This window comes from Sitophilus oryzae, unplaced genomic scaffold (genome assembly GCF_002938485.1).
Source record: "Sitophilus oryzae breed Bouriz unplaced genomic scaffold, Soryzae_2.0 scaffold_1409_pilon_pilon, whole genome shotgun sequence".
Taxonomy (NCBI): Eukaryota; Metazoa; Arthropoda; class Insecta; order Coleoptera; family Curculionidae; genus Sitophilus; species Sitophilus oryzae.
In genome coordinates, this window is record NW_022146070.1 from 297029 (window position 1) to 311284 (window position 14256).

The 14256-nt window shown below is 29.8% G+C and overlaps 1 long non-coding RNA gene across 3 annotated transcripts; it reads left to right on the forward strand.

Moving 5' to 3' along the window:
- Window positions 1–1662: 1662 nt before the first annotated feature.
- LOC115876142 lies at window positions 1663–7033 on the forward strand. Of its 3 annotated transcripts, none has more exons than XR_004049106.1 (9): window positions 1663–1897; window positions 1958–2083; window positions 2391–2553; window positions 2922–3187; window positions 3505–3721; window positions 3778–3898; window positions 3979–4119; window positions 5860–6020; window positions 6682–7033. It is a non-coding gene; the product is annotated as an uncharacterized LOC115876142 (long non-coding RNA). The 3 variants fall into 3 exon arrangements; XR_004049107.1 differs by having other exon boundaries at window positions 1664–1897; window positions 2961–3187; XR_004049105.1 differs by having other exon boundaries at window positions 1670–1897; window positions 3019–3187.
- Window positions 7034–14256: the final 7223 nt, after the last annotated feature.

A 14256-nucleotide genomic window follows, 5' to 3' on the forward strand; every position in this document is an offset into this window, starting at 1 on the left:
TGATGAATGGCAAGTAGCAAGCAACGAGCGACGAATAATTCGCTTGATTTACTTTAATTCAATCCATTGTCAATGTAAGTCGTAAAATGTTGTCACTCGAATACGCAACGGATAACGTCGTATAAATTTGCTATCTGCAATGTATGTATAGAAAATTCGCTCGGCTTTTTATCGAGTATGTCACATTAAAATCGGCTTTCAATTTATTTCATTTTAGGATCGCTTGCGTTCGTCGCTCGTAACTCGTCCCTTGAATCGCTCGTTCATAATCGAGCAATGTCGGTTATTTAAATAATCGAGTACTCGAGCGAATTTTCGCTCAAGTTATCCCATCACTAATCCTAATTACTGACAAAAGAACTTTTTAGCTGAAAATAATCTTGATAAAGACGAAACATCGGCAATTTTTTAAATAAAAGGTTGTTTATTTCCTGGTCCTAAACATGAGAACGCCATTCCATACTTAACATAGGACGCAAATCTATCACATTTGCAATAATTGCCTCAACACAACACGACGCGACGCCTAGTTCGGGTTATTTTTCACTTATTTTTTACTATCCAAAACAGCGTTACATAACACTAACCCCGTACCTGAGTGTTTTATAGTTTCAATAACTGCACTAGTACAAAATCAAATCTATACGGGCAATAACTATATCAACTATATTGGGCAATTTCTTAACCACGATTCTGCTTAAACTGCTTAGTTGACGTAAAAAGCTTAATTTTGGCAAATGGATTTTTCGAAGGTCAAATTCCAACGAGATGAAATTACCCCTCAAATATTACCAAGTTATATAATAATATCGCCATATTGTTTTAACATTGAAAATGTTTCTGTTATCCTATATAAGGGAGCCCAAATCGAATTAAAATGCTACATTTGCCACACCATGACGTCATATATACAAGGGTATAGGAAATCTCGGCGCAGCGGCGGCAGTCGGCCAGCGCGCGCAAAAACCATTACATCGCTAATTGTTTATTGATATATCTTTATTAGTTTAAAAGCAAAAAAAATATGGGGTTTGCTTTGATACCTTGTCAAGACATAAGCGAAACTTTTAAATTGTTTCTTTTTTTCATTTAGGCCTTCGTTTTTCGTTAAATGAAAGTTATGTTAAAAAAATCTATTTTTAAACCAAATTTTCGCATGATTGAAATGATTATTCATGTTTAAAGTTTTTTTTGGTCATAAGCGCTAATGGAAATGTTTTTTCGTAAGTAATTATAAAGAATTACTCCCTACGAAGACTTTATTGTGTACTGGATCAAAAAATAAGTATTTGTTTTGTCTATACGGTGGTATTAATATATCGATTTTTGATGATAGTGCCCTTTTACCCGGTCTAATTTTGTACTACTTTCGGAATAAGGGTCCCCATATCATGTACTGTACTTCCATCCCTGAAAAATTCAGCTTGTGACACCGAAGTGAGAGGTAACGTCAAAATAAGCTTTAATCTACCTACATCATAGGTAGGTGTAGGTACTCTAGGTATATTCTACCTAGACAGTAGCTGAATTAGCTGACAGTAGCAGAGACAACTACGAGACGATCAAGCGCATATGGGAATTAGGCCTGCCGGATCTCTGGCCAGATCAAACTTCTTTGGAAAATTAGCATCTGTAGTGAGAGGGCGCTGTTTCGCAAATTTAAATGACGCGGTACATATTTTACTGCTTTTATTTCCGCATCCGTTTTAGTCCCCGCCTCCCGCTAGTCCCGCTCTACGCGACGCCGCGGCAGCCATTGCTCATATTCTCATATCAAATATCGATTGTCGATTTGATTTTTCGCTTGCGAATTTCCAAATTATTTGAGTTGTATTAGCAATATTATGTGTGTTTAAGTGATCACTAATATCCTATATATTGCGCGAATTACCCAGAGGTATCTATTAACCACAATAATTAGTGAATTTCAACGCAATTAGTTAATTTTTATTTGAAGACCAACATGGGAACAAGGCCTATATTTCGCTCAAGAAAAATGTTGTATTGATAGATCTATGGAGGAAATAACAAAGATGAGTCCAGAATTTAGCCAAAATGCATAATTTTCCAAAAATACTGAAAAGTAAGTACATATAAACATATGTTTAGTATTGCAATAAAACTGATAAAATTTTCTTCTCCCGGTGATGGGAGAAGCCATGACAAAAAAGTCAAAGATAATTCTACTACGAAAATACAATATTCTTTGCCTGAGGCTAGCCAGCTTAGCTTGTTTAAAAATGCTATATTAAAAACACATTTGTGAATTTTATTTGTAGATGGACATTTGCTGTTTATAAACTTTCGAGTCAGATATTAACTTTCTTTGAGGATCAGCTATATTTTAATAATTGAGGAGTAAGAAAATTAATAATGTTTTGTATTTGTAGACCAAAAATATGACAAGAATCTTTGAAAATATAACACAATGCCTTTTGTAATTATGTTGTTTTGTGATGATAGTAAAATTTGGTTGATATAAAACTGAAACATAACTATTCCTGCTCTATGAATGACTCTGTGATAACGTTACCCAGGATTTAACTAATTCAGGTGAGCAGTTAAGCCCTAGGCTCTAGTATATATTTTTTCAAGTTATTTAAAATACAGGGTTGTAAATTAGCTTCATATCTTTCTTCATATCTTCTTCTTTTTCAAGTGTTATATAGTTTCACTTCCATGTTTTTATAAAATATGCAGGGAATATTACACTAAATTTTAAAATAATATTTTATATGTCAAATAATACCAATGTTTTTTAAAATATGGCCATTTTTAAAGATTAACTTTTCTATACATTTAAAAATCACAAAATTGTAAATTCACATTTTCTTTTTAATTCAACGTATGTATAAAACTGTCCTCACATTTGATTTATACAAAGGTACTTTAATTTCAAAATATTTATTGATATTTTGCAGCTCCATCAGCACAATAAATCATGTTATGTAATTTTGTAGAGAAAAAATACAGTATTTTATTTTCTAATGGGACTAATAACAAAATTGAACATTGCAGCATAATCAGGTTTCGCTAGACAAGAGAAATATATGACCATGAAAGTGTATAGAAGATAGGCCTGAAAATAATAATATTCACTGTTAAAATAAAATAAAAGTGATTCAAGTTATAAAAGAACTAACCAGTGTAGAAAATTCACTTTCAAAAAGAAAACATAAAAATGGTTGTAAGTAAAGAAGCTTATATTCTATTATTTCTTTATATAAACTATTTTGTTTTATTTATAACATCCTAGTTTAAATAAAATATTTCCTATTACTACTTTGGTAAATAATTTTAAGTAATCGGGTCTAATCAATTTTAAAATAGTTAGAAAATAAATTTGTTATATTCGAACATATATTTTTTTATATTTTATATTTAATTTAATAGGTAATTGTTTATATTAACTTTTACACATGTATTTATAATCTCTTAGTTATAAGTATTTATAAAAAGATCGTGTTGCAGATAGAGGTGATAAGCAATATGTAAAATTTGTAGGTACAGTTAAAGTGGAATGAACTGATATTTTTATAGAAACAGAACAAAACTACTAAAGGGAAACGAGGTGAAGAGCTGTATGACAGATGAATCCGTCACTTGTCTTGTGGAAAACATGCTTTTCTTATGGTTAAGAAGTGGTATATCATCTTCATGTTCTTTCATAATTGAAGCACCATCATTGTGTATCATGTAGAAAAACTGCCGACATTCATAGGTAATCCCAAAGCGTAATATAAAATAATTTACATCCTATATTCCCTATATTTGTAGGAAATGTCAGTCACAAAATCTGAAATATAGGGTAAAGGAGCCTCACTGCAACTTCTGATAAGACTATCAGAGAGGATAATATACAATCAGAGAGGGTAAAACATAAAGAACGGACTATCTGGTAAACTATTTTTTTTTGTCTTCCAATATTGGTTTTCACATATTGGAAAAAATTCATTTATTAATTTACCTTTGTTTTAGTGATTTCAAGATAGTGAAAATTCACACAAGAATATCTATATACTTATTTACCTTATGAGTCTATACCCAACAGAAAAATAAAAGTGCTAGTAGATAGTGGGATAAATTTAAAGGATAATATAATATTAACTCAAAAATTAGGTAAGGAACTAACAGCGCTTTCAGATTAATACCATCGAAGGTGTAATCTTGCTATACAGGGTTATTCACCTCATTCGACACGGAGTATTGTAGCCAAAGATTTTGAATTTTTCCAAATTATAAAAGATTTGGGTTTGTTTAAGGACTATTAGAGCTACAATTTAAACGTACTTTTGTAAGATACAGATTGTTCCGAATAAATAAAAAATACCAATGTTGTATTTTTTTAAATGGAACACTCTCTATATTATGAAATTTTTAGTTTCTCCAATTAAAATAAAGATAACTTTGATTAAGGTTTATCTCACCTAAAAATGCAGTAACAATTTTAATGCTTTATTTCTCTAGGGGTATTTAAGTTTTTAAAACCAAATATTGTACTGAAGTTTTTCTGTTTTCTAAATTTTGTGTTGCAATAATAAAAATAATACTATCTTATACAGAGTGTCTAAAAATTTTATTTTATATTAAAATTTATTTTAAATAATTACTAGCTTTAAACGGCAATAACTTGTTTAATTTAAATGGAACACCCTGTATATTTTACGTGAATCAGATGCACAATTTAATTGTATTATATAACGTTTTACCTATATCTTCAAATTCTCATAGAAAATGCATTTTCTTATAATATTGACATTTTAGACTGTACCGATGCTAAAAACGATAATATTGCTAGCCCATTTGTTTACAAAGAGATAACTATTTAAATCTTTGCAAAAGAGTGTACCATTAATTAAATATACCACCATTATTTCCGCCCAAATATTAATTAATCACATTTAATTGTGTTAGTTAATAAATTATTATAAATAAATGTAGATTTGAATCAGAAATCAATATATTAAAAAGTTATGAATATGAACGTCTCTGTTATTATAAATAAGCATTTATCAAAAAATGACATAAAATTTAGGTGTTACTTTTACCACATTGTCTAATACACATACAAAATTCAGTTTTTTTTAGTACTGGAGCAATTATTAATCAACGCAAATAGTCAATTAATGTATGTAGTTCGAATACTGAGATCATATTAATTAGTCCTCTTTTACATCTACTTAACTAGTGTTTGATATTTTTATTTATTTGGGACACTGTAGTACTTGTTGCAAATAATTATAAATAGTCCTACAACAAATCCAAAACTTACAATTTGTAAAAATCTAATCGTTTGGCTACAGTACATTACTCCGTGTCTAATGAGCTGAATAACCGTGAATTAATTAAACCAACATTTATAAGAACGAACAATAAATTTTATAGAATTAATCTCAAATACTAAAATACCAAATAAATCTATTATATTTAGTATTGTAGAAAATGCTGATGTTCATACAACCATCTGTTCCAACGCACTATGATTCTCTGAAATAATGCTACAATCCAAAATTCGATATTTTTCATTGGACTTAGATTGGATGTAGGACGTAGATTATAATATTTTTTCAAGAAGTACTAATAGAAGTATTTAAGTATAAAAATATCCTTGGTGTAGCATATAAAATATCGGTATTCTTAATAGATGGTTATTTTCTTTTAATATGATATTTAGTCAACATTAACAACTATCAAACTAAAAATTTCAAATTTTCAATGTTTATGTTTGTTTATATATTAAACCAACAGGAATAAATTTTTAATTTGTCATGAAAACAGCTCACATTACAGAACACATTACAGATCAAAACATATCACAATTACATAAAAAAATGACATAACCAGTATTATATTTTCTAGGTGAACTATGTTCTAAAACAAATTGCAGCACCATCAGGGTTAACATAAACATATGTCATCAAACAAATATACACTCTTCAGTTTTTAGAGCAACATGACCAAGAAGCAATTGTAGGATAGTATTGAAAAGGAATATGCACTCCTAAGGAAAATGACATGGGGTAATATATCCCAGTAATTTCAATAAACAACAAATTAATATGCTGAAATAAAACATCTATTAGTTTCAAGTTTCATTGTCTTTATTTAATGTTGATTTTTTGTACAAAATTTCAACATTAAATATAATATTAATTAAAGAAGATATTTTATTTCATAATATGTCTTTGTCTTCCACTTTCAAATAAAAAAATGTATTCCTCATATGGTCTTATACGAGAATTCATATATGGCATACTGCAATTAATTATGTGTAATTTTTATTAGTACAGTCTGACATTCTTCTAGCTCTTCTAGCATATACATACATAAAGAAGAAATACATATTTTGTAACCCTTTTAATTTTCAATTTTTTTAAGACTTTAAGGAATATATTTTATTTTACTATAATTAGGTATGCACCTAATAAACACCTTAAAAACCTAAACATGGAAACCTTAGAAAGAATGTTCTTTTTAATTTTTAAGGTGTCCGATCGATTTTAAGGGTAATCCAATCGGAAATTGAAAGAAAGTACGGTAAATCTGATCATAAAAACTAAATAATTTTGTGAAACAGTTTAATCGCATAATACCCCAGACACCATAAAAACTAAAACATGCCAAATCCGGATGTATGGAAACCCTAATTCATTCACATCTAATAATACTTTTTTTTTCAAGGATGGACACAGGATAAAAATTTGTCAATGTATTGAAAAGTTTTCTTTGGAAGGAGTTTCGGATGCGGCCACGTTGTTTCGCCGTGCTGAATGTTTGTGTTTCCACGTGGACCCTAACGTGCGTTAAGCATATGGCACGTAAAGCTTTTTCCCTGATGTCATGGTTTTTTCATATGAAAAAAGGCGGATATTCCATTTTTTACTGTTTTTTTACTGCAACATTTGTATCTCAAATGTTTGTTTTATTTCCTTGTACCATTTATTTATTATTATGTTTATTTAAAATTATCATTTTATTGTAACATATTTGAAAATATTATTTTTTTATCTCTTAATAAATAATTTAATTCTTATATTAGTCTTTTATTTGGTAATTATAATATATATATAAAAATATTTAAATTCAAATAAAGGCGCGCTTTTTGAATCGCTTAGCGCCGATCGCAGCGCCAACTATCTCCAGATTCAACGGATCCGTCATTGGATTTTTATATATAGCTATTAGAGAACCAGTTATACACATTGACTTGGGCATCTCGAAGTTATCTCTGACAGTAGTAATTAATTTGATATTCGATAAGTAGTTGTCATTATATAAGTTTAATCATCTTATACCTCCTATAACGGTAGGTTTTGGATTTTTCCTGATTGGTTTTTTATCTATCACATTTATCTATTCTCTACATCTACATTTATCGAGATTAAAATAATAAACTTGCGTAACATGTTATACACGAGATAGAAAGTTTCAGAATCGATTAATACGCAATACGCTACGCAGTCAACTTATTCCTATGCGCGGATGAACGTCTTCAAGACTCTTCCTTCGGCCAGGGTCACGACGCCGCCGAAGAGGACTCGGCCTACGTTTGGCTAAACAGGCTGGACAAGGTGGAGTAGTCGATATTAGGGATATTAGCGAGTCTGAATATTTATAAAAATTTGCAAGTAAGTAAAATATGTTGGAAAAATAATTAATCCATACATATATAAAACCTCAAAGGGTTTTTTTGTTGCATCCATCCCGCCGAAACCGCTTTATCAATATTGATTCTTTTTTTAAATGAAAGATATATATGTGTAGATTTGTTATGAAGTATTTTTATAGTGCTTAATGACTATTTCTTTGTGTAAAACGACTAAATACTAAAACATACCTGAAAAACACCTACACACAATACCTCCAGAAATAAATTATTTGTCATTGTCAGTGGTGTGTCAGTTAGATTATATATTACGTTTTTAGATATTTTAGAGTGAGTTCATGCCGCCAGCTTTAGATACATAAATATTAGCACAAAGGTTCGTTTAAACGACATTAGTGAATTAGCTACACAAAGCGATTTTAGGTAATTCATCCTCTTAGAGAGCAAAATTATCTCGGAACAGTTTGTTGTATGAAAATTCCTTACTATTTGGTCTAGAAGAATGAAATCCTACAAAAAGAATTAGAAGAAATTTTTGAAATTCATCAACCAAATGGGTAAGTTAGTAAAAATTTATATAAAACTTGGTGACCTCTGGATTATACACATAAAAATTGGCACAAAGGTAAAGCGAATTTATGAAATTTATACCCTTAGGGAGTAGAATAGGGAATGAAAGTTTGCTGTACGAAAATGCAATATTATAATATTATAAACCAGACAGTACAAAATTTTATACAAGGGTTTATTTAGTGACATCATAACGAAATATATCTTTCTCAATTATCCCTCAAAGAATAAAAAATAACCTATAAAGAGAGTATTAGTGCTCTTAATAAATAAAAAAAAGATGAAAAATAAAAAACATCTATGCTCACTAGCTCTCTATAAAGAAGTAAAAAATCATTTAAATCAATGCATGAACGATTCGAGGTGTAACGCGAACGTAGTCGCGAGAAAAAGCTAGTAATTTATTAAATTATTTTATTTAACTCATTAATTTTCATTGAAAAGGAATTTTTGTAATTCGCCACTATATTAGTTAAAAACTAAGAAACTCATATCAAATTTAAGTTTTGCGATTTTGACTTATACTTTTTACAAAATCTGAACACATTTTAAAGAAAAAAAGTTTTTGATAATATTTGTGTAGATTGACTACAAGTTGTATAACATAAATTTCTACGACCGGTCTACCTAGTGGTCTGCAGCATCGCCTTGTGGTGCAAACGTGGGCCTGTTAATCTGTGACGTGACGCACAACAGCCAAGAAAAAACAGAAGCGTGGCTAAGAATTTAGTAATTTAAAAAAAAGTCTTTTTAGATACAGTAGTAGGTATTAAAAAGTTTTGTGTTTAAATGGGGTTTGCCTTTAACAGTTAAAAATTATATCGTAAAATGTAACTTTCCGTAAAAATTCTTTTTTTTTGCTTGCTTGTTTTGGATAGGTGCGATCGCATAATTATTATTGATAATGTTTTATTTAATTTTAACATTACTACTTTTTCAGTGAATCTTTAAATCTGTTGTTTTTTGTTAAGTTCGTTATTTAAACATATGTATGTAATACACTCATATTAACACTAATCATATTTTTACGTTTGTATTCATCATTTTCAATGCCCCCCCGGTTGCATCTTTGTAAAGGACTGTGAATTTTTTTCTCATGCCGACATAAATGTGGGAAAATTTTATCCAGTTTATATGTTAATGGAAATTCTTGCTTTGCTTTATCATCACCATTACAAATGATTAATTCGACGCGAACGAAGTCACGTTAGTATTTAAATATTATGACAAAGCCACGATTTTAATATTATTTCAATGCGATGGAGACATAAACGGTAACGGAACTGCGTAAAATACCTACTTTATAGGCTTGGTTAGGTTAGGTTAGATTGATTCAGCTCATTTCAACAAATTCCGACCGCAGCGCACTCTACGGTACAAATCAGCAATGATCAACACAGTTCACGCCGCCGTCATGTCAATCGCATTAAAATAATATTGAAATCGGGGTTTTGTCATAATATTTAAGTATTTTAGTTTTTTGCTAGTGCAGTTATTGAGGCTATAAAACACTCAGGTACGTACTCAGGGTTTGTGTGATGTAACGCTGTTTCGGGTAGTAAAAAGTAAATGAAAAAAAATTCGAACTAGGCGTCTTGTTGTGTTGTGACAATTTCAAATATTAATAAAATTGCCCAAAAAAACGTATGAAGGAGAGCGTAATTAGAGCGTTTTTAGATGCAATAACATTCAATAACTCAACTTTCCCGGATATTCAACGCTCCCGAAACAACATTTCATAGCTTCATAATTTCTTATACCGGTACCGATTTGGTCAATAGCAAAAATGGATTCAAGCAGTTCGACGAAACAAGTGAGTAAACAAAGTGCTCGTTGCATAATCAAAAAGTTAAATAGACGACATATACTATGAGTGGATGAAATATAATTTGTAATATTAATGGTATACTTTCTTAACCAACTAGTGATTAAATGTTTTATGAACATCTTCTAAAATTATAATTAGGTATGTACCTTTAAAAAATTTCGTTATAGGCGAAATAGCTCCAATAGCAAAACCGGTGATGACTATGCTCGCTACCGTAGTTGATCTCATCTAATTTTTTTTTAACTGGAATAATAAATTATAATGCAAGTTAGACCTTCTGAAGATATTAAAATATTGTTTCTGTTATCCTATATAAGGGAGCCCAAATCGAATTAAAATGCTACATTTGCCACACCATGACGTCATATATACAAGGGTATAGGAAATCTCGGCGCAGCGGCGGCAGTCGGCCAGCGCGCGCAAAAACCATTACATCGCTAATTGTTTATTGATATATCTTTATTAGTTTAAAAGCAAAAAATATGGGGTTTGCTTTGATACCTTGTCAAGACATAAGCGAAACTTTTAAATTGTTTCTTTTTTTTCATTTAGGCCTTCGTTTTTCGTTAAATGAAAGTTATATTAAAAAAAATCTATTTTTAAACCAAATTTTCGCATGATTGAAATGATTATTCATGTTTAAAGTTTTTTTGGTCATAAGCGCTAATGGAAATGTTTTTTCGTAAATAATTATAAAAAATTACTCCCTACGAAGACTTTATTGTGTACTGGATCAAAAAATAAGTATTTGTTTTCTCTATACGGTGGTATTAATATATCGATTTTTGATGATAGTGCCCCTTTACCCGGTCTAATTTTTGTACTACTTTCGGAATAAGGGTCCCCCATATGTGTACTGTATTTTCATCCCTGAAAAATTCAGCTTGTGACATCGAAGTGAGAGGTAACGTCAAAATAAGCTTTAATCTACCTACATCATAGGTAGGTGTAGGTTACTCTAGGTATATTCTACCTAGACAGTAGCTGAACTAGCTGTCAGTAGTAATTAATTTGTTATCCGATAAGTAGTTGTCATTATATAAGTTTAATCATCTTATACCTCCTATAACGGTAGGTTTTGGATTTTTCCTGATTGGTTTGTTAAACAAAAATATACTGGGCATATAAATGTCTGTTACAGGTTAATTAGTTAAAGAAATATGTTACACACATATTATTTTAATAATAATAGTATAATAGTAATGGCTATATTATGTTATAACACATACATATGTACTGAATGTACTTATTTTAACCAATGCATTGTTTTTGTTTTTTAATCTCACAAATAAGAAATGTTTTATAGTTTTTATTATAAAAAACAGTGATTATACAATTTATTTACACCCCTTACACTGTTTTCTGTATGGGGTGTAACCAGGAGTATATTTCGTAACCTCTTACGATATAAGAGGGCCCACAAAGTGTTTTATTACTTAATGCTTAAAATTTAATAATATATTTGTACATAAAATAAAATAGACTAGAAAGTCAATTAATTAATATTGACGTAATTACTAAATAAGTACAAGATTTTTTTTTTCTAATTATTTTAGTGTATTTTTAGTCACCTAATTATAAAGGAGAGATATTCAACCATTGCATTATTTTACTCACAAATAAATGTTTTATGGTTTTTTATTATAAAACAACGATTAATTTATTATACACCCCTTAACCCAAACACTCCAAGGAGGATATTTCGTGACCCTTATTTAAAGTGGACAAGCTTTATTAGTCAATGTTTTAATTACCCAGCGTCTTTAATAAAAATCTAATGTAATTTTTCATAGAAATGATCTGACATAAAAAGCAAATTTTATAAAAAACTTTTTGATTATCTACAAGGAGTAAACCGCTGACAAATGTCTGTATACTAATGCCAAAAATTCAAATTAAATACCAAAATTTCTCATATAATGCCCCACTAATGCCAAGCTGATTCCAATATAATACCACTAATACTACGAATAATATGTAACACATTTGTTTCACACATTAACCTGTAACAATACTGGTAGGTACGTGCACAGATTTTTTCCTAGGTAACTTAAAAGTCGTTAAAAAGTCTAATTATATTTAAAGAAGATATAATTCCAACAAATTACATTATAAGGCCAATAATGCACAAGTAATACCATTGAAATTTTAGCATTTTTAACTTGTGTAACATATTTCTTTAACACAGATTTTTTCGCTAGGTAACTTATTAAGTCGTTAAACAGGCATATAAAAGCTATAACAACATAGGTAACTAATATTTATAATTTAATTCGAGTTTTAATCTCAAATAATAAATGTTTTTACTGGTGTATTTCTGAAGTGTTCATTATTAAAAGTAGATATTCTTCAAGTTATGCGAAGTTAATAAGTAATGTTTCAGGTGAGGCCGCGTATATGTCGCCGGATTCTGGTTAGTATAAAGACTTTTTCTATAGAAAGAGTTTTTTCTATATTTTCCTTTCAAAATAAGACTAATTTCTCCTTATTCTTTTAAATATTACAGTGTTTCTTTTTCCTAAAATGTTATACTTAATTTTCGCTTAAAATTAAAAAATCACCAAATGGAGGAAAATATACGTTATTGAATAAAGTTTATACAAATCACTTTACCATAACAAAAATAATGGCGGAAGATATTCAGGTGGCATTTCACACATTTATCTATTAAAATCGAGATTAAATAATAAACTTGCGTAACATGTTATACACGAGATAGAAAGTTTCAGAATCGATTAATGCGCAATACGCTACGCAGTCAACTTATTCCGATGCGCGGATGAGCGTCTTCAAGACTCTTCCTTCGGCCAGGGTCACGACGCCGCCGAAGAGGAATCGGCCTACGTTTGGCTAAACAGGTTGGACACGGTGGAGTACGATATTGGCGAGTCTGAATATTTATAAAAATTTGCAAAGTAAAATATGTTGGAAAAATAATTAATCCATACATATATAAAAGCTCAAAGGGTTTTTTTGTTGCGTCCATCCCGCCGAAACCGCTCTACCAATCTTGATGATTTTTTTTTAAATGAAAGGTATATATGTGTAGATTTATTATGAAGTATTTTTATAGTGCTTAATGGCTATTTCTTTGTGTAAAACGACTAAATACTAAAACATACCTGAAAAACACCTACACACAATACCTCCAGAAATAAATTATTTGTCATTGTCAGTGGTGTGTCAGTTAGATTATATATTACGTTTTTAGATATTTTAGAGTGAGTTCATGCCGCCAGCTTTAAATACATAAATATTAGCACAAAGGTTCGTTTAAACGACATTAGTGAATTAGCTACACAAAGCGATTTTAGGAAATTCATCCTCTTAGAGAGTAAAATTATCTCGGAACAGTTTGTTGTATGAAAATTCCTTACTATTTGGTCTAGAAGAATGAAATCCTACAAAAAAAGAATTAGAAGAAATTTTTTGAAATTCATCAACCAAATGGGTAAAGTCAGTAAAAATTTATATAAAACTTGGTGACCTCTGGATTATACACATAAAAAATGGCACAAAGGTAAAGCGAATTTATGAAATTTATACCCTTAGGGAGTAGAATAGGAAATGAAAGTTTGCTGTACGAAAATGCAATATTATAACATTATAAACCAGACAGTATAAAATTTTATACAAGGGTTTATTTAGTGACATCATAACGAAATATATCTTCCTCAATTATCCTTCAAAGAATAAAAAATAACCTATAAAGAGAGTATTAGTGCTCTTAATAAATAAAAAAAAGATGAAAAATAAAAAACATCTATGCTCACTAGCTCTCTATAAAGAAGTAAAAATCATTTAAATCAATGCATGAACGATTCGAGGTGTAACGCGAACGTAGTCGCGAGAAAAAGCTAGTAATTTATTAAATTATTTTATTTAACTCATTAATTTTCATTGAAAAGGAATTTTTGTAATTCGCCACTATATTAGTTAAAAACTAAGACTAAGAAACTCATATCAAATTTAAATTTTGGGATTTTGACTTATACTTTTTACAAAATCTGAACACATTTTAAAAGAAAAAAAGGTTTTGATAATATTTGTGTAGATTGATTACAAGTTGTATAACATAAATTTCTACGACCGGTCTACCTAGTGGTCTGCAGCATCGCCTTGTGGTGCAAACGTGAGCCTGTTAATCTGTGACGTGACGCACAACAGCCAAGAAAAACAGAAGCGTGGCTAAGAATTTAGTAATTTAAAAAAAGTCTTTTTAGATACAGTAGTAGGTATTAAAAAAGTTTTG